This window comes from Schistocerca gregaria, chromosome 4 (genome assembly GCF_023897955.1).
Source record: "Schistocerca gregaria isolate iqSchGreg1 chromosome 4, iqSchGreg1.2, whole genome shotgun sequence".
Lineage (NCBI taxonomy): Eukaryota > Metazoa > Arthropoda > Insecta > Orthoptera > Acrididae > Schistocerca > Schistocerca gregaria.
The window spans coordinates 81,502,372-81,525,701 of NC_064923.1; positions in this window are offsets into that span (position 1 = coordinate 81,502,372).

Sequence of the window (23,330 nt, forward strand, 5' to 3'; positions counted from 1 at the left end):
GAATGCTTCCCAGAATAACACAGTGTGCATTGTTCCTAGCGATCCTCATGGGACATGTGAGCAGTGTCTAGCTGTGCAAGTGTTTACCTGCCGCCGGCCGGAGTGGCCGAGCGGTTCTAGGCGCTACAGTCTGTAACCGCGCGACCGCTACGGTCACAGGTTCGAATCCTGCCTCGGGCATGGACGTGTGTGATGTCCTTAGGTTAGTTAGGTTTAAGTTCTAGGTGACTGATGACCTCAGCAGTTAAGTCCCACAGTACTCAGAGCCATTTTTTTGTTTACCTGCCCAGTGTGGCTGATGCATCGCTCTGAAATGTTCGCTTAGCACATCTAAAAGGTTCTCAGTGTTAGACAGACGTCACATGGCTGTGTAAATAAGTACCAAGTCTACCTCTCGTAAATCGTAAAATGTCACAGAAAAAGTTAATGGTCACTTTTGTAGGAGCTTTCGTGATGTCTGAGCTTGTCTGCATGGAAATTCTTGTCCTGACAGAACCTGTTTACGAAAATAGCCATAATAACGCGGAATTCATTCCTTCTGATGGTCCTAAAGTGGCAGCCAGTACATCGCTTGTTACCCTTCCTGGAAATCGTTAAGTCCTGCTTTCAACAAACATCTCCGAAACCCGAACATTCTCACCGCCATGTAGAGGCCTATATGTCCAAGCACAAAGGTTGCCTTGCGAATGAATGGAGCGTTCTAATCGGCTCTTACAGAATTTACCCGCCAAATTACTAATGTTCCCGGTGTGGGAGCACTGTCCGCCTTTTTCTTCCTGCAGACTAGACTTTCAGCTGCAAAACTATTTTGTATAGATCGCAATATTGCACCGACAGTTAAGCCCTGCAAAAGTGGCTTACAGATCGTCAAATACGGAACGATACTTGCTCAATTACACTGCTCTGTCACAGAGTATGGAACCTTGAATAATAGAACGTGAAAGCGATCTCCAGACCGACAATATATCACCGATTACCATGGCGATGTAGTAAACATACAATTCGTTTCCTGCGCCATACAAAATCGCCCCTTTTGCATCATGCATATAGCTGTCTACCGTCAGACACTGTACATATACTGCAAAGACAGACAGCATAATCACATGCACCGTAAGCCTACTCCTCGCGGCACTAGCAACTTCCCGTGAGATCAGGCGGTTATGTATCACAGCTGATGGTTACAAGTCATTCACCCTCGAAGCGTGACTACAGTACCCTCAGTGGACCGAAGTCACTCTCCGAACTGTTGTACAAACTCGGGGTCAATTCCCCTCGCCACAAAGGCGTTATTACTGTTCCTGGTCCCGACCTGTTTGCTTCCTTGCTTTCTACACCCATCTACAGACTCTGTGATTACAAGAACATATATATTTTCACATGGTTTGTCAGAATATCATACCATTTTCGCAATACTTCTCGATATCAAACACACAGCAATATCGCTTGCTTAGCAGTATCGCTTGTGCAGTAAAATCTCGAAGATATAGACTGGAAATTATTTCTATATCAACTCGAAACTTTAGCGAGGTGGAGTGTGCTGTAAACCACTCAGTAACTCGAACCTGATCTCATCTGTGAAGACCTTTACGTGAGAACTCTAAAAACTAGCGTCTAGAGAAACATCATAAGTGTCTTCGACCCTTCTTTCACCTGCTAGATGCGCACACGCAAATGATGTTCTCTCAACGCAATAAAGACGGGAAATGTGCACAATCAAACAAACAATTTACATGGGGGGGGGGATAATGGTCCAGCGCAAACACACATCCATATAGAATCTTCTCAAATTTCCAAGCGATTACGAAGACTGTCCAACACACTGTGTAATAGCTCGCTATTCAGCCATCTAGAGGATGCCATGGTTAAATCAGCTACATTCCTGCATCCCAACAGGCGTCTCCACTTAGACGGTTCTTGTCGTTAGCCGGAAACATGAATTAACCCCGCCACAAAAAATGGTTCAAATGGCTCTGAGCACTATGGGACCTAACTTCTGAGGTCATCAGCCTCCTAGAACCTAGAACTACTTAAACATAACTAACCTAAGGAAATCACACACATCCATGCCCGAAGCAGGATTCGAACCTGCGACCGTAGCGGTCGCGCGGTTTCAGACTGTAGCGCCTAGAACCGCTCGGCCATCCCGGCCGGCATCCTCGCCACACGCCATAGCCACGCACCCCAAGGCAGAATCGACCTATGAAACTGGCTACATACACTATGTGATGAAAAGTATCCGGACACACCCAAAAACATACGTTTTCCATGTTAGGTGCATTGTGCTGGCACCCACTGCCAGGTACCCCATATCAGTGACGTCAGTAGTCATTAAACATCGTGAGAGAGGAGAATGGGGTGTTCTTCGGAACTCACGGACTTCGAACGTGGTCAGGCGATTGTTATACGGCTGTACGCGAGATTTCCACACTCCTAAAGATCTCTAGATCCTCTGTTTCCGGTATGATAGTGGAGTGGAAGCATAAAGGGACGTGTACAGGACAAAAGCGTACAGGCCGAACTCGTCTGTTGACTGACAGAGATCGCCAACAGTTGAAGAGGGTTGTAATGTGTAATAGGCAGACATCTATCCAGACCATCACACAGGAATTCTAAACTGCATCAGAATCCACTGCAAATACCATGACAGATAGGTGAGAAAACTTGGATTTCATAGTTGAGCGGCTGCTCATAAGCCACACACCACGCTGGTAAATGCCAAACGACGCCTCGCCTGGTGTAAGGAGCGTAAACATAGGACGATTGAACAGTGGAAAAACGATGTGTGGAGTGACGAATCACGGTACGCAACGTAGCGATCCGATGGTGGGATGTGGGTATCGGGAACGCCAGGTGAACGTCATCTGCCAGCGTGTGTAGTGCCAACAGTAAAATTGTGAGGATGTGGTGTTATGGTGCGGTCGTGTTTTTCATGGAGGGGGCTTGCACGTCTAGTTGTTTTGCATGGCACTATCACAGCACAGTGCTACATTGAGGTTTCAAGGACCTTCTGCATTCCCACTGTTGAAGAGCAATTCGAGGATGGCGATTGTATCTTTCAAAACGATCGAGCACTTGTTCACAATGCACGGCCTGTGACAGAGTGGTTACACGACAATAGCACCCCTGTAATGGACTGAAATGCACAGAGTCCTCACCTGTATCCTATACAAAAGCTTCTCGATGTTTTGGAACTCCGACTTTGTGCCAGGCCACAGCGACCGACATCGATACCTCTCCTCAGTGCAGCACTCCGTGAAGAATGGGCTGCCATTCCCCAAGAAACCTTCCAGCGCCTGACTAAACGTATGCCTTCGAGAGTGGAAGCTGTCGTCAAAGCTAAGGATGGGCCAAGACCATACTGAATTCCAGCATTACCGATGGAGGGCGCCACGAACTTGTAAGTCATTTTCAGCCAGGTGTCCGGATACTTCTGATCACATAGTGTAAATATTTTATCACTTTACTTATAATTAAATGTTACAATCACGGTCTCAATTGGACGACATTCGGCAACGAGTGAAGTATCGCAAATACACCCTGCTGACAGCTGTGGCCTTGGAGATAGAATTATCTGTACCATTCTTATGACTTGACATACTTTCCCTTTGCTATCCTAGTGTTCCACATCAAATCCATACCTTCCTTACGACTGGACATAGTCATTTCCTTTGTACATGTCGGAACACACATATATACTTTAAAGCCTGTTGCTCGAGGTGAAACTATCAAGCATCCCCTACTATTAAGTATATTACACCGCCAGTAACTGATTGCTGGCAATATGAAATAATAATGACAGAAAGTAAACGATGGATGGACATATCTCATAAGTTTCCTTGCGAGTGATACCACTGTGTCTTGGAAAGACAGGCGTAGTCGCCCTCTGTCCCACAGACACCTTGCACACAAAATAGCGCAATTCAGCGAGAAGGAATGTATGACCTGAAGATCACGTGATCGGAAGTGCCTCAGTTATGGATATTTAGAGTATAAAAGAATAAATACATGACAGCCTCAATACATCAGTCTTCTGTCGTGGTTGAAAGCGTCAACATCGATTTCTCCAAAGTGCTTAACATGCCTCAGCCATTAGGGAGGAGGACGAGACCAACGGACGAACACTTTGCTTCATGGCTACTTCTGGAGAACCTGGACAATCTTCTTTCTGACACTGACAACATAAATTACACCTAAAATGTTACGCCCTTTAGCAATAAGTATTTAAATGTGCTTACTCTATTACACCTACCCCCATGAACCATGGACCTTGCCGTTGGTGGGGAGGCTTGCGTGCCTCAGAGATACAGATGGCCGTACCGTAGGTGCAACCACAACGGAGGGGTATCTGCTGAGAGGCCAGACAAACGTGTGGTTCTTGAAGAGGGGCAGCAGCCTTTTCAGTAGTTGCAGGGGCAACAGTCTGGATGATTGACTGATCTGGCCTTGTAACACTAACCAAGACGGCCTTGGTGTGTTGGTACTACGAACGGCTGAAAGCAAGGAGAAACTACAGCTGTAATTTTTCGCGAGGGCATGCAGTTTTACTGTATGGTTAAATGATGATGGCGTCCTCTTGGGTAAAATATTCCGGAGGTAAAACAGTGCCCCATTCGGATCTCCGGGCGGGGACTGCTCAAGAGGACGTCGTTATCAAGAGAAAGAAAACTGGCGTTCTACGGATCGGAGCGTGGAATGTCAGATCCCTTAATCGGGCAGGTAGGTTAGAAAATTTAAGAACGGAAATGGATAGGTTGAAGTTAGATATAGTGGGAATTAGTGAAGTTCGCTGGCAGGAGGAACAGGACTTTTGGTCAGCTGAATACAGGGTTGTAAATACAAAATCAAATAGAGGTAATGCAGAAGTAGGTTTAATAATGAATAAAAAAATAGGAGTGCGGGTAAGCTACTACCAACAGCATAGTGAACGCATTATTGCGGCCAAGATAGACACGAAGCCCATGCCTACTACAGTAGTACAAGTTTATATGCCAACTAGCTCTGCAGATGATGAAGAAATTGATGAAATGTATGAGATAAAAGAAATTATTCAGGTAGTGAAGGGAGACTAAAATTTAATAGTCATGGGTAACTGGAAATCGAGAGTAGGAAAAGGGAGAGAAGGAAACATAGTGTGTGAATATGGATTGGGGGAGAGAAATGAAAGAGGAAGCCGTCTGGTGGAATTTTGCACAGAACATAACTTAATCATAGCTAACTCTTGGTTCAAGAATCATAAAAGAAGGCTGTATACATGGAAGAAGCCTGGAGATACTAGAAGGTATCAGATAGATTATATAATAGTAAGACAGAGATTTAGGAACCAGGTTTTAAATTGTAAGACATTTCCAGGGGCAGATGTGGACTCTGACCACAATCTATTGGTTATGAACTGTAGATTAAAACTGAAGAAAATGCAAAAAGGTGGGAATTTAAGGAGATGGGACCTGGATAAACCGAAAGAGCCAGAGGTTGTACAGTGTTTCAGGGAGAGCATACCTGAACAATCGACAGGAATGAGGGAGAGAAATACAGTAGAAGAAGAATGGGTAGCTCTGAGGGATGAAGTAGCGAAGGCAGCAGAGGATCAACTATGTAAAAAGACGAGGGGTAGTAGAAATCCTTGGGTAACAGAAGAAATATTGAATTTAATTGATGAAAGGAGAAAATACAAAACCGCAGTAAATGAAGCAGGCAAAAAGGAATACAAACGTCTCAAAAATGAGATCGACAGGAAGTGCAAAATGGCTAAGCTGGGATGGCTAGAGGACAAATGTGAGGATGTAGAGGCTTATCTCACTAGGGGTAAGATAGATACTGCCTACAGGAAAATTAAAGAGACCTTTGGAGATAAGAGAATCACTTATATGAACATCAAGAACTCAGATTAAAACCCAGTTCTAAGCAAGGAAGGGAAAGCAGAAAGGTGGAAGGAGTATATAGAGGGTCTATACAAGGGCGATGTACTTGAGGACAATATTATGGAAATGGAAGACGATGTAGATGAAGATGAAATGGGAGATACGATACTGCGTGAAGAGTTTGACAGAGCACTGAAAGACCTGAGTCGAAACAAGGCCCCGGCAGTAGACAATATTCCATTGGAACTACTGACTATCTTGGGAGAGCCAGTCCTGACAAAATTCTACCATCGGGTGAGCAAGATGTACGAAACAGGCGAAATACCCTCAGACAACAAGAAGAATATAATCATTCCAATCCCAAAGAAAGCAGGTGTTGACAGATGTGAAAATTACCGAACTATCAGTTTATTAAGCCACAGCTGCAAAATACTAACGCGAATTCCTTACAGACGAATGGAAAACTGGTAGAAGCCGACCTCGGCGAAGATCAGTTTGGATTCCGCAAAATGTTGGAACATGTGAGACAATGCTGACCCTACGACTAATCTTAGAAGCTAGATTAAGAAAAGGTAAACCTACGTTTCTAGCATTTGTAGACTTAGAGAAAGCTTTTGACAAAGGTGACTGGAATACTCTCTTTCAAATTCTGAAGGTGTCAGGGGTAAAATACAGGGAGCGAAAGGCTATTTACAATTTGTACAGGAACCAGATGGCAGTTACAGGAGTCTAGGGGCATGAAAGGGAAGCAGCGGTTGGGAAGGGAGTGAGACAGGGTTGTAGCCTCTCCCCAATTTTATTCAATCTGTATGTTGAGCAAGCAGTAAAGGAAACAAAAAAAAAAATTCGGAGTAGGTATGAAAATCCATGGAGAAGAAATAAAAACGTTGAGGTTCGCCGTTAACATTGTAATTCTGTCAGAGACAGCAAAGGACTTGGAAGAGCAGTTGAACGGAATGGACAGTGTCTTGAAAGGAGGATCTAAGATGAACAACAAAAGCAAAACGACGATAATGGAATATAGACAAATTAAGTCGGGTGATGCTGAGGGAATTAGATTAGGAAATGAGAGAAAGTAGTGAAGGAGTTTTGCTATTTGGGGAGAAAAATAATTGATGATAGTCGAAGTTAAGAGGATTATAAAATGTAGACTGGCAATGGCGAGGAAAGCGTTTTTGAAGAAGAGAAATTTGTTAACATCGAGAATAGATTTAAGTGTCAGGAAGTCGTTTCTGAAAGTATTTGTATGGAAGTGAAATATGGACGATAAATAGTTTGGACAAGAAGAGAATGGAAGCTTTCGAAATGTGGTGCTACAGAAGAATGCAGAAGATTAGATGAGTAGATCACATAACTAATGAGGAGGTATTGAATAGAATTGGGGAGAAGAGGCGTTTGTGGCACAACTTGACAAGAAGGGACCGGTTGGTAGGACATGTTCTGAGGCATCAAGGGATCACAAATTTAGCATTGGAGGGCAGCGTGGAGGGTAAAAGTCGTAGAGGGAGACCAAGAGACGAATACACTAAGCAGATTGAGAAGGATGTAGGTTGCAGTAAGAACTGGGAGATGAAGAAGCCTGCACAGGACAAAGTAGCATGGAAAGCTGCATCAAACCAGTCTCAGGACTGAACACAACAACAACAACAACTCTATTACAGAACTGTTTTGCGATAACATTATGGTAGTTAAAATCTGTGATGAAGGGGACTGTCAGGAGCAGTTAGAGTAATGTTAAAGAAGGAGATGTGTGGCTCATTTAACTATTATCTACTTAGTAAATTCTCCAAATTCGCCACTGAAAAACATGGTGTCAAAACGAAGCTATCATTCCTCCTACATGGAAGCGACAGTGTGACAGCAGGAGGAATATTGGATAAAATCGACAACGAAGCACTGGAAAACATTTCGAAGAAATATAAAAATCCCGTGGCTATACCATATAAAGTGGAATTTTTCGACTTTAAATTGGATGTTCTAAAGGAAGAGTTGCTTGGATTATTGCAGCAGCTACTTGTAGACGATAATTACATTTCAGTTTTAGACATACGCAAAACTTTGCCGGGATTTTTAATGAAATGGAGATGTGCGACTACCCAATATCAACCCACGACTTCTGCATGGAAGGAGACCATCAGGGAAGCAGCAATGTGATTGTGGACTACGGTATACTCTGTGACCCAGTGTGCCCTCCGTTCTCCTGCAAGCCTACACATACAGACAGGTATCTGTACACCCAATCCTATCATCACGCCGCGCAGAAGAACTCGGTCATCCGTTCTTTGGCAATCCGTTCGCAGCGCCTAGGTGTTGCTCAAAACATCACACCTGAGCTTAAAAGGCTACGCACAACGTACAACGTTTCTAGCCAATGGATACAGTCATATGACGATAAACACAGCCTTGTCGACAAGTAAGAAAGAAAAGCAAGAAATAGACGAACTGAAACCAACAATGCGCTTACCTTATGTGAAAAATGTTACTGACCGAATAGGCAAACACCTTCGCCGCGTTGGGGTGCAGCCTGTCTTCTATAGTGGTCGTAGGATCCAGGACGCGCTAGGCTCCACTAAGGACCAGGTGGATGCATTACACACTGCAGGCGGTTACAAGGTGGAATGCGAATGTGGAGAGGCATACATCGGCGAGACTGGTAGGCCAATAGCAACGCGCATTCGGGAACACGAGCGCTATATTCGTCTAGCGCAACACAACAAATCCGCAGTGGCAGAACATCAGTAAGACTGCGGAAAAGAAATAAAATTCAGCGAAGCCTATGTGTTGGCCAAGCAGCCAATTATGACGAAACGCAAAACCAGAGGCCATCGAAACACTTAAACATCTAAAAATATGAACCGGGAAGATGGACTCAGGCTTGCCCATCTTGGCTGCCAGCTATCAGAGCTCAACAGACCGGACTTCAACACGAGGCACGAGCACTACCGGCGAGCAACTGCCGACGTCCAGCAGTTGGTAAACAGCAGCCAACTTCTCATTCCACAGTGACCACCAATCATGGTACACAACACAAGAGCCAATAGACAAAGAGTTCACGTCCTCCCTCCACCGCAATAACCTATATTTTATAGGTCACTTAAGGAAGAAGGAGAGGAAACTTTATTTTAACTCTCCTTCTTCCTTAAGTGAACAATGAAACTAACAAACTTTTTAAAATTATGACGTAATGGCATGCGCAGTGAACAGTCACAACAAAATATAAAGGACACTACGTAGCTAGAACGCACCATTAGACTCAGAAGAAGGACGCTGCAACCGTGGCCGAAACGTTGGTTTTTCTCCAGCAGCAGTATACATATATATATCTTTCATGTCGACTGACTCTGGCCGCTGAAGCCTACGCAATTATATGAAACAGACCTTCTTTACAGTCATTATGGACTGGCCATTAGACGAACTGCACCTCTGAATGAAGTTACAACAATGAGAAAAGCTGTATGGGCCACCTACTTGCATAAGTTGTCCATAGATGACGACACTGTTCACTGACTTTGTCCTAAAGAGCGGATTCTTGGTGTGTTTACAAAATAGAAAGTGTTGAAATGTACCATCATAAGCATTCTCTTCCTGAGCCTGTTATGAATGAAATAAAACCAATTTTTAGAGACCTGACTGGCTCTGTTTTGCTTAGTAAATGTCTTCATGGGGGCATTCAGAATACAAATGAAAGTTTCAACCATTGCAGATGGGAAAGATTACCCAAGAATGTTTCTGTAGGATTAAATACATTAAATGTTGGTGTACTAGATGCAGTGATATGTTTCAATGGTGCAGTGATAGGAAGGTTGGAAGTCCTGAGAAATGTAGGTATAAAATGTGGCTCTAATATGAAGATCAATTGCTTCCATGTGACGGACAATGGGTGCTCTTCAAGTTAGGAAAGAAGCAAGAAGTGCTAAATGGAATGCCAAGAGGAACCTTGAAGATGAAGAAATGCTGCAGGATGAAGGCTATGCTTCAGGAATGTTCTGAGGCACAGCGTAATCATTTCCAATTTCCTGCAAGTTGTATTTTTCAGAATTCAGGTACAAATATCTGCTAAAGTTTATAAAGTATTGCTTTAACTTTTTTCTGTAACCTGCAATAGCCCATAGGTATGTAGCAGACCTAAGCTTTATTGCAGAATCAACTAAGTTATGGAAAAACTAACATTTTTACTAGCAAAAAATTATAAAAATTAAAATGTAAGATGTGATATTTATTTTATCCTTGTAATATACATAACAGCTGGAATTAAATAGGTCTCCTTCAAATGTATAATACTGGAATAAATGGTACCTCAATTTAAGGAAGTATTTTAGGGAAAAAATTGCGTCATTTTGTTTGTAATTTTTAATAACCCTAAGCAGGTTCAAAAATATTCAAAATACTTCTAATTTTTTAGAAAGTGTGGTACATTACATGATATCAACAACAAATTTGTACAACATATACATTATAAACAGTGCCTGAAAGAGGTAGCTGCTGATTTTTACGTAATATTGAGCCTGAAAAGTACCCTGTATCCTAAGAGCAGGATAAATTTATTTTTATCAGTCTAGAACCCAATTCTACACAATACAGTCCTATTTACATATCGCCGAATTGGGACTGGTTCCTACAAATGTTATAACCCAGGCCTAAAGAAAAAGGACCAATGTATCAAACAGACTTAAACAATTACCCATTAAAGAAATTACTCCTTTCAGTGGTTTTTTTTTCATCAGTCTACTGACTGGTTTGATGCGGCCCGCCACGAATTCCTTTCCTGTGCCAACCTCTTCATCTCAGAGTAGCACCTGCAACCTACATCCTCAATTATTTGCTTGACGTATTCCAATCTCTGTCTTCCTCCACAGTTTTTGCCCTCTACAGCTCCCTCTAGCACCATCGAAGTCATTCCCTCATGTCTTAGCAGATGTCCTATCATCCTGTCCCTTCTCCTTATCAGTGTTTTCCACATATTCCTTTCCTCTCCGATTCTGCGTAGAACCTCCTCATACCTTACCTTATCAGTCCACTAAATTTTCAACATTCGTCTATAGCACCACATCTCAAATGCTTCGATTCTCTTCTGTTCCGGTTTTCCCACAGTCCAATGCTGTACTCAAGACGTACATCCTCAGAAATTTCTTCCTCAAATTAAGGAATGCTGTACTCAAGACGTACATCCTCAGAAATTTCTTCCTCAAATTAAGGCCGGTATTTGATATTAGTAGACTTCTCTTGGCCACAAATGCCTTTTTTGCCATAGCGAGTCTGCTTTTGATGTCTTCCTTGCTCCGCCCGTCATTGGTTATTTTACTGCCTAGGTAGCGGAATTCCTTAACTTCATTGACTTCGTGACCATCAATCCTGATGTTAAGTTTCTCGCTGTTCTCATTTCTACTACTTCTCACTACCTTCGTCTTTCTCCGATTTACTCTCAAACCATACTGTGTACTCATTAGACTGTTCATTGCGTTCAGCAGATCATTTAATTCTTCTTCACTTTCACTCAGGATAGCAATGCCATCAGCGAATCGTATCATTGATATCCTTTCACCTTGTGTTTTAATTCCACTCCTGAACCTTTCTTTTATTTCCATCATTGCTTCCTCGATGTACAGATTGAAGAGTAGGGGCGAAAGGCTACAGCCTTGTCTTGCACCCTTCTTAATACGAGCACTTCGTTCTTGATCGTCCACTCTTATTATTCCCTCTTGGTTGTTGTACATATTGTATATGACCCGTCTCTCCCTATAGCTTCCCCCTACTTTTTTCAGTATCTCGAACAGCTTGCACCATTTTATATTGTCGAACGCCTTTTCCAGGTCGACAAATCCTATGAACCTGTCTTGATTTTTCTTGAGCCTTGCTTCCATTATTAGCCGTCACGTCAGATTTGCCTCTCTCGTGCCTTTACTTTTCCTAAAGCCAAACTGATCGTCACCTAGCTCATTCTCAATTTTCTTTTCCGTTCTTCTGTATATTATTCTTGTAAGCAGCTAAGATGTATCAGCTGATAAGCTGATTGTGCAATAATTCTCGCACTTGTCAGCTCTTGCCGTCTTCGGAATTGCGTGGATGATGCTTTTCCGAAAGTCAGATGGTATATCGCCAGACTCATATATTCTACACACCAACGTGAATAGTCGTTTTGTTGCCACTTCCCCTAATGATTTTAGAAATTTTGATGGAATGTTATCTATCCCTTCTGCCTTATTTGACCGTAAGTCCTCCAAAGCTCTTTTAAATTCCGATTCTAATACTGGATCCCCTATCTCTTCTGGATCGACTCCTGTTTCTTCTTCTATCCCATCAGACAAATCTTCACCCTCATAGAGGATTTCAATGTATTGTCTCCACCTATCTGCTCTCTCCTTTGCATTTAACAGTGGAATTCCCGTTGCACTCTTAATGTTACCACCGTTGCTTTTAATTTCACCAAAGGTTGTTTTGACTTTCCTGTATGCTGAGTCTGTCCTTCCGACAATCATATCTTTTTCGATGTCTTCACATTTTTCCTGCAGCCATTTCATCTTAGCTTCCCTGCACTTCCTATTTATTTCATTTCTCAACGACCCTTATTTATTTATTCCTGATTTTCCCGGAACATGTTTGTACTTCCTCCTTTCATCAATCAATTGAAGTATTTCTTCTGTTACCCATGGTTTCTTCGCAGCTACCTTCTTTGTACCTATGTTTTCCTTCCCAACTTCCGTGATGCCCTTTTTACAGATGTCCATTCCTCTTCAACTGTACTGCCTACTGCGCTATTCCTTATTGCTGTATCTATAGATTTAGAGAACTTCAAACGTATCTCGTCATTCCTTAGAACTTCCATATCCCACTTCTTTGCGTATTGATTCTTCCTGACTAATGTCTTGAACTTCAGCCTACTCTTCATCACTACTATATTGTGATCTGAGTCTATATCTGCTCCTGGGTACGCCTTACAATCCAGTATCTGATTTCGGAATCTCTGTCTGACTATGATGTAATGTAATTAAAATCTTCCCGTATCTCCCGGTCTTTTCCAAGTATACCTCCTCCTCTTGTGATTCTTGAACAGGGTATTCGCTATTACTAGCTGAAACTTGTTACAGAACTCAATTAGTCTTTCTCCTCTTTCATTCCTTGTCCCAAGCCCATATTCTCCTGTAACCTTTTCTTCTACTCCTTCCCCTACAACTGCATTCCAGTCGCCCATGACTATTAGATTTTCGTCCCCGTTTACATACTGCATTACCCACGTCAATATCCTCATACAATTTCTCCATCTGTTCATCTTCAGCTTGCGACGTCGGCATGTATACCTGAACTATCGTTGTCGGTGTCGGTCTGCTGTCGATTCTGATTAGAACAACCCGGTCACTGAACTGTTCACAGTAACACACCCTCTGCCCTACCCTCCTATTCATAACGAATCCTACACCTGTTATACCATTTTCTGCTGCTGTTGATATTACCCGATACTCATCTGACCAGAAATCCTTGTCTTCCTTCCACTTCACTTCACTGACCCCTACTATATCTAGATTGAGCCTTTGCATTTCCCTTTTCAGAGTTTCTAGTTTCCCTACCACGTTCAGGCTTCTGTCATTCCACGCCCCGACTCGTAGAACGTTATCCTTTCGTTGATTATTCAATCTTTTTCTCATGGTAACCTCCGCCTTGGCAGTCCCCTCCCGGAGATCCGAATGGGGGACTATTCCGGAATCTTTTGCCAATGGAGAGATCATCAGGACACTTCTTCAACTACAGGCCACATGTCCTGTGGATACACGTTACGTGTCTTTAATGCAGTGATTTCCATTGCCTTCTGCATCCTCATGTCGTTGATCATTGCTGATTCTTCCGCCTTTAGGGGCAATTTCCCACCGCTAGGACAAGAAAGTGCCCTGACCACGAGTTTGTACAACAATTCGGAGAGTGACTTCGGTCCACTTAGGTTGCTTTGGTCATGCGTTGAGGGCGGATGACTTGTAACCATCAGCTGTGATAGATAACCGCCTGACCTCACGGGAAGCTGCTAGTGCCGCGAGGAGTATACCTACGGTGCATGTGATTATGCTGTCTGTCTTTGCAGTATATGTACAGTGTCTGATGGTAGACAGCTACATGCATAATGCGATTTTGTATAGCGCAGCATACGAATTGTATGTTTACTATATCTTCACGGTAAGTGATAATATATTGTTGGGTTGGAGATCGTTTTCACGTTCTAATATTCAAGGTTCCATACTCTGTGACAGAGCAGTGTAATTGAGCATGTGTCTTTCTGTATTTGAGTAGTGTAATTGAGCAAGTGTCTTTCCGTATTTGACCAGTGTAATTGAGCAAGTGTCTTTCTGTATTTCACTATCTGTAGGCCACTTTTGCAGGGTGTAACTGTCAATGCAATTTTGCAACCTGTACAAAATAGTATTGCCACTGAAAGTCTAGTCTGCAGAAAGAAAAAGGCGGACAGTGAAAACACACTGGCAACATCAGTAATTTTCTGGGTAAATTTAGTAAGAGCCAATCAGAATGCTCCATTCATTCACACGACACCATTTGTGCTGGGACATAGGTGCCTCTACATAGCGGTCATAACGTTTGCGTTTCGGAGATGTTTGTTGATAGCAAGACTTAAGGATTTCCAGGAAGTGTAACACGAGATGGATGCAGTGCCACATTAGGACCATCAGAAGGAATGTGTTCGGCGTTATTATGGGCTTTGTTAGGACAAGAATTGCCATGCAAACAAGCTCAGACATTACGAAAGCTCCTACAAAAGCGACCATTAACTATTTCTGCGACACATTAAAATTTTCTAGAGGTAGACATGGCACTTATTTACATAGCCATGTGATGTTAGTATAACACTGAGTACCTTTTAGATGCGCCTGTGATGGTGAGCCACTATGCAAACATTTCATGGCGGTGCCTCAGCCACGCTGATCAGGTAAACAAGTGCACTGTTAGATGCTGCTCACATGCCCCATTTATAGTTTGCAAGCGTGCCTGCAGAGCGTTTCGCATGCACTATTTCGGTGTTCTACAAGTAGTTTGCTGGTCTGTATGGTCTGAAATTGATTATTTCGTAATTTACGACTTTTTTGCATGTCTGTACATCAGTGTACTGCGTTATTTCGGTGCTTTAGAAGAATTTTTCAGGTCTGTAGACAATTTATTGTGACCCCAAGCAACTCAAAAAAAAAAAGGTTCAAATGGCTCTGAGCACTATGGGACTTAACTTGTGAGGTCATCAGTCCCTTAGAACTTAGAACTACTTAAACCTAACTAACCTAAGGACATCACACACATCCATGCCCGAGGCAGGATTCAAACCTGCCGGGCCAGCCAAGCAATTCAAGGCGAGTGTTTTGTATCAGTATGATAAATGAACTATTTGAAATCCATACCTTAATAAGCTGCTCCAAAATAAATAAAGTACAGTCCTCTCTCTCCATCAGCTGGACACAGGCTGACTCGTTTTCCCGCCACCGACCATCCTGAGATGATTGTGCCCTCTGGTGGCAGTACTGTGTACTTGGTTAGTTTGACTCCAGACCTCATGGTGAACACGTTGAATGGAGCTACTGCCTCAGACTTTTTAGAAAAAGACTGCGTGTCAAATAAAGACTTTTGTCCATCCTATCCAGCAGCCCAGCACAGGCTGAGTCCTTTCCCCACTATTTCCTACGAAGGTGGGACTTAGGTTAGTGGAGGATCCGCAAGTGACCTATTTTTCACAATTTTTTTAGGTTAGTGGAGGTAGCAGAAATCACCTTTCCTTCCAAAATTTGTAATACCTGCCATATTGTTGGTGGAGGTTGCGAACAGGTTGGGAGGGGGAGCGGACAGGTTTAGCGGGTAGGCCAATTGACCAATTTTGCCGCCAAAATTTGAACATCCCTCCATGATGTCATTGAAATATCGCCGTAACTATCTCTGCCATCTTGGATCCGCCATCTTGAATAAATCAGGCAACAATATAACATCAGGCCCTAAGAACTTTGCCCTACTACTCATGTTTCATACTTGCTGTAATGTACTCGACTATTACTATAGTCTTTATAAAATAATTGTAGAACGTCAGCTGATTGTCACATTTCCCCATTCCTTCTTGCTTTACAATCGTGTCAGCCATCACCTCAGCAAGAGAGGATTGTTACAATAGTGAAAATCCACTATGTGATGGTGTTCATATGCAACAGTCTGAAGTCGTAAGACTTCGCATCTACTGTGCGCACAATCTAAAGTGGATGTAGGAACTTTCGAGCATGGTATGCATCAAAAGTAGTTGCTCCATGCGTCAAAAGGGACAACAATGACATATTCAAGCCTTTTGCGGAACTACACGTACCAAGCTATCAATGGGGGCGCTGACGACCCAACACAGATATTGCATTGCGGTTGAATACTAAAGGCTCCATGCCGACTTCTCTTCTAGACACTAACGTGTCTTAGGTCACCGAATGAAATCCCACCTCAGAGTCCATTTACATGTTTCCAATGCATGGCAATGCGTTTACTGTAACCATAGCAATCTCAGATAGACGATGCAACACGTAAATTGAGCCTCAATTGAATACTACAGCATCCATGCCGACTCTGAGAATAACGTGGCTATGGTCACCACGTGTAAGCTCTCATGGAAGCCCATTACGTTGTTTTCGATGCACAATAACCCCTTTACACACCGTCACATTTACGATGCAACACAGAAATTGCAATGCGATTGAATACTACAGTCTGCATGGTGGCTTCTCTCTGAGTGACTAACATGGTTACGGTCACCTCAGGTAACCTCACCTGGGAGTCCAGCAGTTTGTTTCTGATGCAGCAGAATCCATTTGCTGTAACCCTCACATACTCACATAAATGATGCGACAGAGACATTGCGTCGCAATTAAATTCTACAGTCTTCATTGAAACTTCTCTCCAAGTGACAAACATGGCTACAGTTGATTAGCTCGTTTACAATGCACCATATCCCGTTTACTGTAATCCTTGCTTCCTCACATTGACAATGAACCATAGAAATTCCGTCGCGATTGAATACTACCGCCTCCATGCGGATTTTCCTCCGAGGGACGAACGCGGTATGGTCACGTCATGGAACCTCTACTGGGAGTCCAGTAGCTTGTTGCCGATGCATCACAACACGTTTATCCATCACAACACATTTACTGTAACCCTTGCACCCTCACATTGACGATGCGTCACGGAAATTCCGTCGCAATTCAATACCACAGGTCCCATGCCGACTGCTCTCCGAGACAATATCATGGCTGTGGCCACCACATGGAACCTGTCTTGCAAGTCCATTAGCTCGTTTCCAATGCACCACAACACGTGTACAGTAACCTTTACACCCTGGCATTCGCGATGGAATTTGCATCGTGATTGATAATGCAGTCTCCATGAAGACTCCTCTCTAAGAGTCTAATGTGTTTACGGTAACCGCGTGGAATCTTTCCAGAAGTTCCGTAGCTTGAATCCGATGCACGCCAACCCATTCGCTGTTAACCCTCGCACCCTCACACTGATGATGTGACACAGAAGTTGCTTCGTGATTGAATACCACAGGCTCCAGGCCGACTTCATTCTGAAAGACTAAAGTGGCTACAATAACTGCATTAAGCCTCTCCTGGGAATCAATTAGATTGTTTCTGACGTAGCACTTGGCGTTTACTGTAACCCACACACCCTCACATTGCCGATGCGATACAGAAAATGCGTCGCAATTGAATACTACCGGCTTTATCCCGACTTCTCTCCGAGACTACTGTGGCTACAGTCACCTCATGAAACCTTTCCTGGGAGTCCCGTGGCATGTCTGATGCACCACAACCTATTTACTGTAACCCACACACCTACGCATTGACGATGCAACACAGAAATAGCGTCGCGATTAAATACTACAGGCTCCATGGCGACTTCTCTCAGAGACTCACTTGGCTACGGTCACTGCATGGAACCTCTTCTGAAAGTCCAGTAGCTTGTTAACAATGCATCAAAGCCCGTTTACTGTATCCCTCGCATCCTGACATTTAAGATGCGACACGGAAATTCCGTCGCCATTGAGTACCACAGGTTCCATGCCAACTGCTCTCCGAGACACTATCATGGCTACAGTCAACAAATGGAACTGCTCCAGCAAGTCCATTAGGTCGTTTCAAATGGACCGCAGCCCGTTTACTGTAACCTTTACACCCTAACATTCACAATGAGAATTGTGGCGTGATTGAAAACTACATTCTCCATGCCGACTTCTCTCTGAGAGTCTAATGTGGCTACAGCCACCACATCGAACCTCTCGTACAAGTCCATTAGCTAGTTTCCGATTCACCACAACCCGTTTACTGTAATACTCTCACGGTCACAATGACGATGCAACACTGGAAGAGCATCGTCATTGAAAAATACATGCTCCATGTCGACTTCTCTCGGAGACTAACGTCGCTACGCATGGAACACCTCCTGCGAGTCCAGTAGCATGTTTCCGATGCACCACAACCAGATTACTGTAACCTTGGCACCCTCACATTGCGTCGCGATTGCGTAACACAGGCTTGATTCTGGAAGACTAATGTGTCTACAGTCACCACATGGAAACTCTCCTGGGAATCCAGAAGTTTGTTTCCCATTCACCACAACCCATTTACTGTATCCCTCGCACCATCACATTGACTTGCGACACAGAAATTGCATCACCATTGAATACTACAGGCGTTATTACAAGAGTAACTTGGCTACTGACACCTCTTGCAACCTGACCTGGGAGTCTGGTAACTTGCTTCCGATGCACTACAATCCGTTTACTGTAATCGTTGCACCCTCACATTGATGATGCCACAAAGAATTGCGTCACCCCAAGGAACGTCTCCTACGAATCCAGTAACTTGTTTCTCAAGCACCATAAACCTTTTACTGTAAACCTCACACCCTCATATTAACGATGCGACACAGAAATTAGGTTACAATTGAATACTAAACGCTATTTGTTGACTTCACTCCAAGAGACTAACGCGGCTATTGTTGCCGCACGGAATGTCTCCCGGGAGTCAATTAGCTTGTTTCCGATGCACCACAACCTGTTTACTGTAACCCTCGCCCCCTCACATTCACTATGAAACACAGATATAGAGTCGTGAACGAATACCACGGTCCACATGCTGATTTCTCTTAGAGAGAATAATGCAGCATGGGCACCACATGGAAACTCTCCTACGAGTAAAGTAGCTTGTTTCCTATGCACCACAGCCTATTTATTATAACCCTCGCACCCTCACATTGACGATACAACATAGAAATTGAATACTACAGGCTCCATTTCGATTTCTCTACGAAATACTAATGTGGCTATGATCACCTCATGGAACCTCTAATAGGAGCCAGCAGCTTGTTTCAGCCTGTGTCTGAATACTGCAGGCTCCATGACAACTTCTCTCTGAGAGACTAACGTAGCCATGGTAACCACATGGAACCTCCGCTGGCAGTCCGGTATCTTGTTTCTGATGCACCACAACCCGTTTACTGTAAACCTTGCACCCTTACATTGTTAATGCAACACGCAAATTGCATCTCTATTGAGGCTCCATGCCTACTTGTCCATGAGAGACTAACATGACTATAGTTACCACATGAAACCTCTCCTGGGAGTCCAGTAGTTTGATTACGATGAACCACAACCCATTTACTGTAGCCCTTGCATTGAATGCTACAGGTGCCATGCCGATGTCTCTCCAACAGACTTACAGGCTAGCTTGGCGATGGTCACAGTATAAAACTCCTCCTTCGAACTCAGTATTTTGTTTCCGATGCGCATCAACACATTTTCTCTATCACTCGCACAGTCACATTGACGATGCAACACAGGAATTGCGTTGTGATTGAATACAACACGCTCTGTGAGGTCTTGTTCTGGCAGGCTAGCGTGGCCAAGGTCACATCACAAAGCTCCTGCTGAGAGCTCAGTATTTTAATTCAGACGAACACCAACACATTTTCTCCCATCCCTTACACAATTAAATTGTTGATGCAACACAGAAATCCTGTCGAGATTGAATACTACATGCTACATGAGGTCTTATCTCTATCAGGCCAGCGTGGCGATGGTAACGGTATAAAGCTCCTGCTAGGAACTCAAAATTTAGTTTCCGATACACATCAACACATTTTCTCTATCGCTCGCACATTGTCATATTGACAATCCAACACAGAAATTGCGTCGTGTTTGAATACAACAGGCTCCATGTGGTCTTGGCACTGGACGGCTATCGTAGCGATGGTCACAGACTAAAACCCCCAATGGGAGCTGAGTTATATGTATCCGACTTTTACTAACACATATTCTCTATCCCTTGCACTGTCACAATGACGATGCAACACAGTAATTCCGTCGTGATTAAATACTACAGGCTCCATGCTATCTTGTTGCTGGCAGGCTAGCGTGGCGATGGTCACAGCATAAAACTGCTTCTGGGAACTCAGTATTTTCTTTCAGATGCACACCAACACATTTCCTCTATCCCTCACACAGTCACATTGACGATGCATTACGGAAATCAACGTCATGATTCAACGCACCAGGCTCCATGAGGTCTTTTCCGTTGACGGCTTACGTGGCGATAGTCACAGAATAAAGCCCCTATTGGGAGCTCAGTAATATGTTTCCAGTGCTTAGTAACACATTTTCTCTATCCCTCCCACAGTCACATGACGATGCAACACAGAATTGCGTCGTGATTGAATACTACAGCCTCCATGAGGTCTTGTCTCTTTCAGGCTATCATGGCAATGGTCAGAGTATAAATCTCTTGCTGGGAACTCAGTATTTTGTTTCTGATGCACACCAACGCATTTTCTCTATCACTCACAATGTCACATTTTCGAAGCAGCACAGAAATTGCGTTGTGATTGAATACAAAAGGCACCGCGAGGTCTTGTGTCTTGCAGGGTATCGTGGCGATGAAATACTTATTTATTTATTTATTTATTTATTTATTTATTTAACCTGGCAAGATTAGGGCCATCAGGCCCTCTCTTACATCTAACCAGGCATTCTACTTATTTTACAGTCATATGTTTCAGTAGGCATGTTAAACTACATCTAATACAAAAAGTGAGATAAACAATTAGAAAGGTACACCTCGAAAAATACATTATTGAAGAGAAAGATTTAAGATAGGAGTGCTGGCAGCAGGGAGTATGAGGGAGACTCATGGTGAAGCGAGGAGAAGAATAGAGAGACATGATGAAACATAATTAAGGAAAATATAAAGGAAAAGGAGACTGCGTGTCTAATAGAGATAGATGAAGAGGAGCAAGATAGCAAGATAGGAGACACTAGCTTTGCTATTTGACAGATGAGAGGATTTGCCTTGCACATTAATTTTGTGGAGAATTTTATGCGGATGATAGTAGGAAATGCTTCAACTTCTTCTTAAAAGCAACAGGAGATTGAATTTTCCTCAAGGTAAGGGGGAGTTTGTTCCAGAGGCGGACAGCGGCAACTGAGAAGGAGTTTGCAAAAGTTTTTGTTTTGTGAGTGGGCACAGTTAGGATACCAGATAAGAGTGACCTCGTGTTTCGATTATGATGGTATGACAGGATTTTAATCTCTGAAGCTAGGTACTGGGGTGCTTGCGCGATGAGGAGTCGGTGAAGTAGACATAGAGTGTGGTAGTCACGCAGTTTGTCCGGCCGCAGCCACCCTAGCTCGGAGTATGAAGCACTAACATGATCATATCGGCGAATGTTGCAGGTGTAACGCACACAGGCATTCATGGTTAGCTCTAGCCGTCTTTTGTTTTCACTACTCATGCCTTGTTGAATCACATCACAATAGTGGAGGTTCGGTAGAACGAGTGCTTGCACGAGCTGGCGTTTCAAGTCCTGTGGGAATATGTTCCGAAACTTTTTGAGAGCATAGAGACAAGCAGACGTTTTTCGGCACACTGCGACTGTATTCTCCGCCCAGTTGAGATGCTCGTCCAAAGTTACACCCAAGTTCTTCACTGTTTTCTGATATGGTATTGGAGTACCTTCGAGCAGAATAGGAGGTAGCCGTTCGCGGAAATCTGAACTTATTAATTTCTGATGGGCTATTAAGATTACTTGCGTCTTTTTTGCATTTAATTTAAGCCCCAGGTTTTTCGCCCATGTCACTACTGAAGACAGATCATCATTCATCAGAGCGATTGCAGTGTTTACGTCTTCAGGTCTGACGCTGAGATAGAGCTGGAGGTCGTCGGCATAGAAATGATGTTTACAGGAGGACAAAACCGACGAAATATCGTTGACATATAAAGAAAACAAAAGTGGTCCTAAGACTGATCCTTGTGGCACTCCCGAAGAAACATGTTTCCAGGAAGATTTTTCATTTGCGCAGACAACACATTGCTGTCTGTCTTTTAAGTAGCTTTCAAACCATCTCATTGCACTATCAGAGAAATTAAGCTGTTGCATTTTTCTGAGTAATATGTCAAAGTTAACAGTGTCAAAAGCTTTGCTGAAGTCCAGTAGCGTCAATATTGTATACAGTATAAAACACCTACTGAGAGCTCAGTATTTTGTTTCCGATACGCACCAACAGAGTTCCTCTATCACTCGCAAAGTCACATTGACGACGCAACACGGAAGTTGCGTTGCGATTGAATACAACAGGCAGCATGAAGTTTTGTATCTGGCAGGCTAGAGTGGCAATGGTCACAGTACATATCTGTTGCTGGGAGCTCAGTATTTTAATTCCAATGCACACCAACACATTACATCTATCACTCATGAAGTCACATTGACGATAAAACACAGAAATTGCGTCGCGATTGTATACAACAGGCACCGAGAGGTCTTGTGTCTGGCAGGCTAGAGTAACGATGGTCCCAGTATATAATTCCAGCTAGGAACTCAGTATTTAGTTTCCGATGCACATCAATACATATTCTCTAACACTCGCACAGTCACACTGATGATACAACACAGAAATTTCGTCGTGATTGAAGTCAACAGGCTCCGTGACGTGTTGTGCCTGGAAGGCTACCGTGGCGTTGGTCACAGTATATAATTGCTGCTGGGAACTCAGTATTTTGTTTCCGATGCACATGAATACATTTTCTGTATCCGTCGCACAGTCACATTCACAATACAACACAGAAAGTGCGTATTGATTGAATACAATAAGCAGCGTGAGGTCCTGTGTCTGGCAAGCAAAGTGGCGATGGTCACAGCATATAATTCCGCCTGGGAATTTAGTATTTTTTTCCGATGCACATCAATAAATTTTCTGTATCCCTTATACTAACATTGACGATAACACACAGAAATTGCGTCGTGGTTGTATACAAGAGGCACCGTGAGGTCTTGTGTCTTTCAACCTAGAATGGTCACACTGTATAATTTCTGCTGGAAATTCAGTATTTTGTTTCCGATGCACATCAATTCATTTACTGTATCCCTTGCACATTCACAATGACGATTGAATACAACAGGATTCATGAGGTC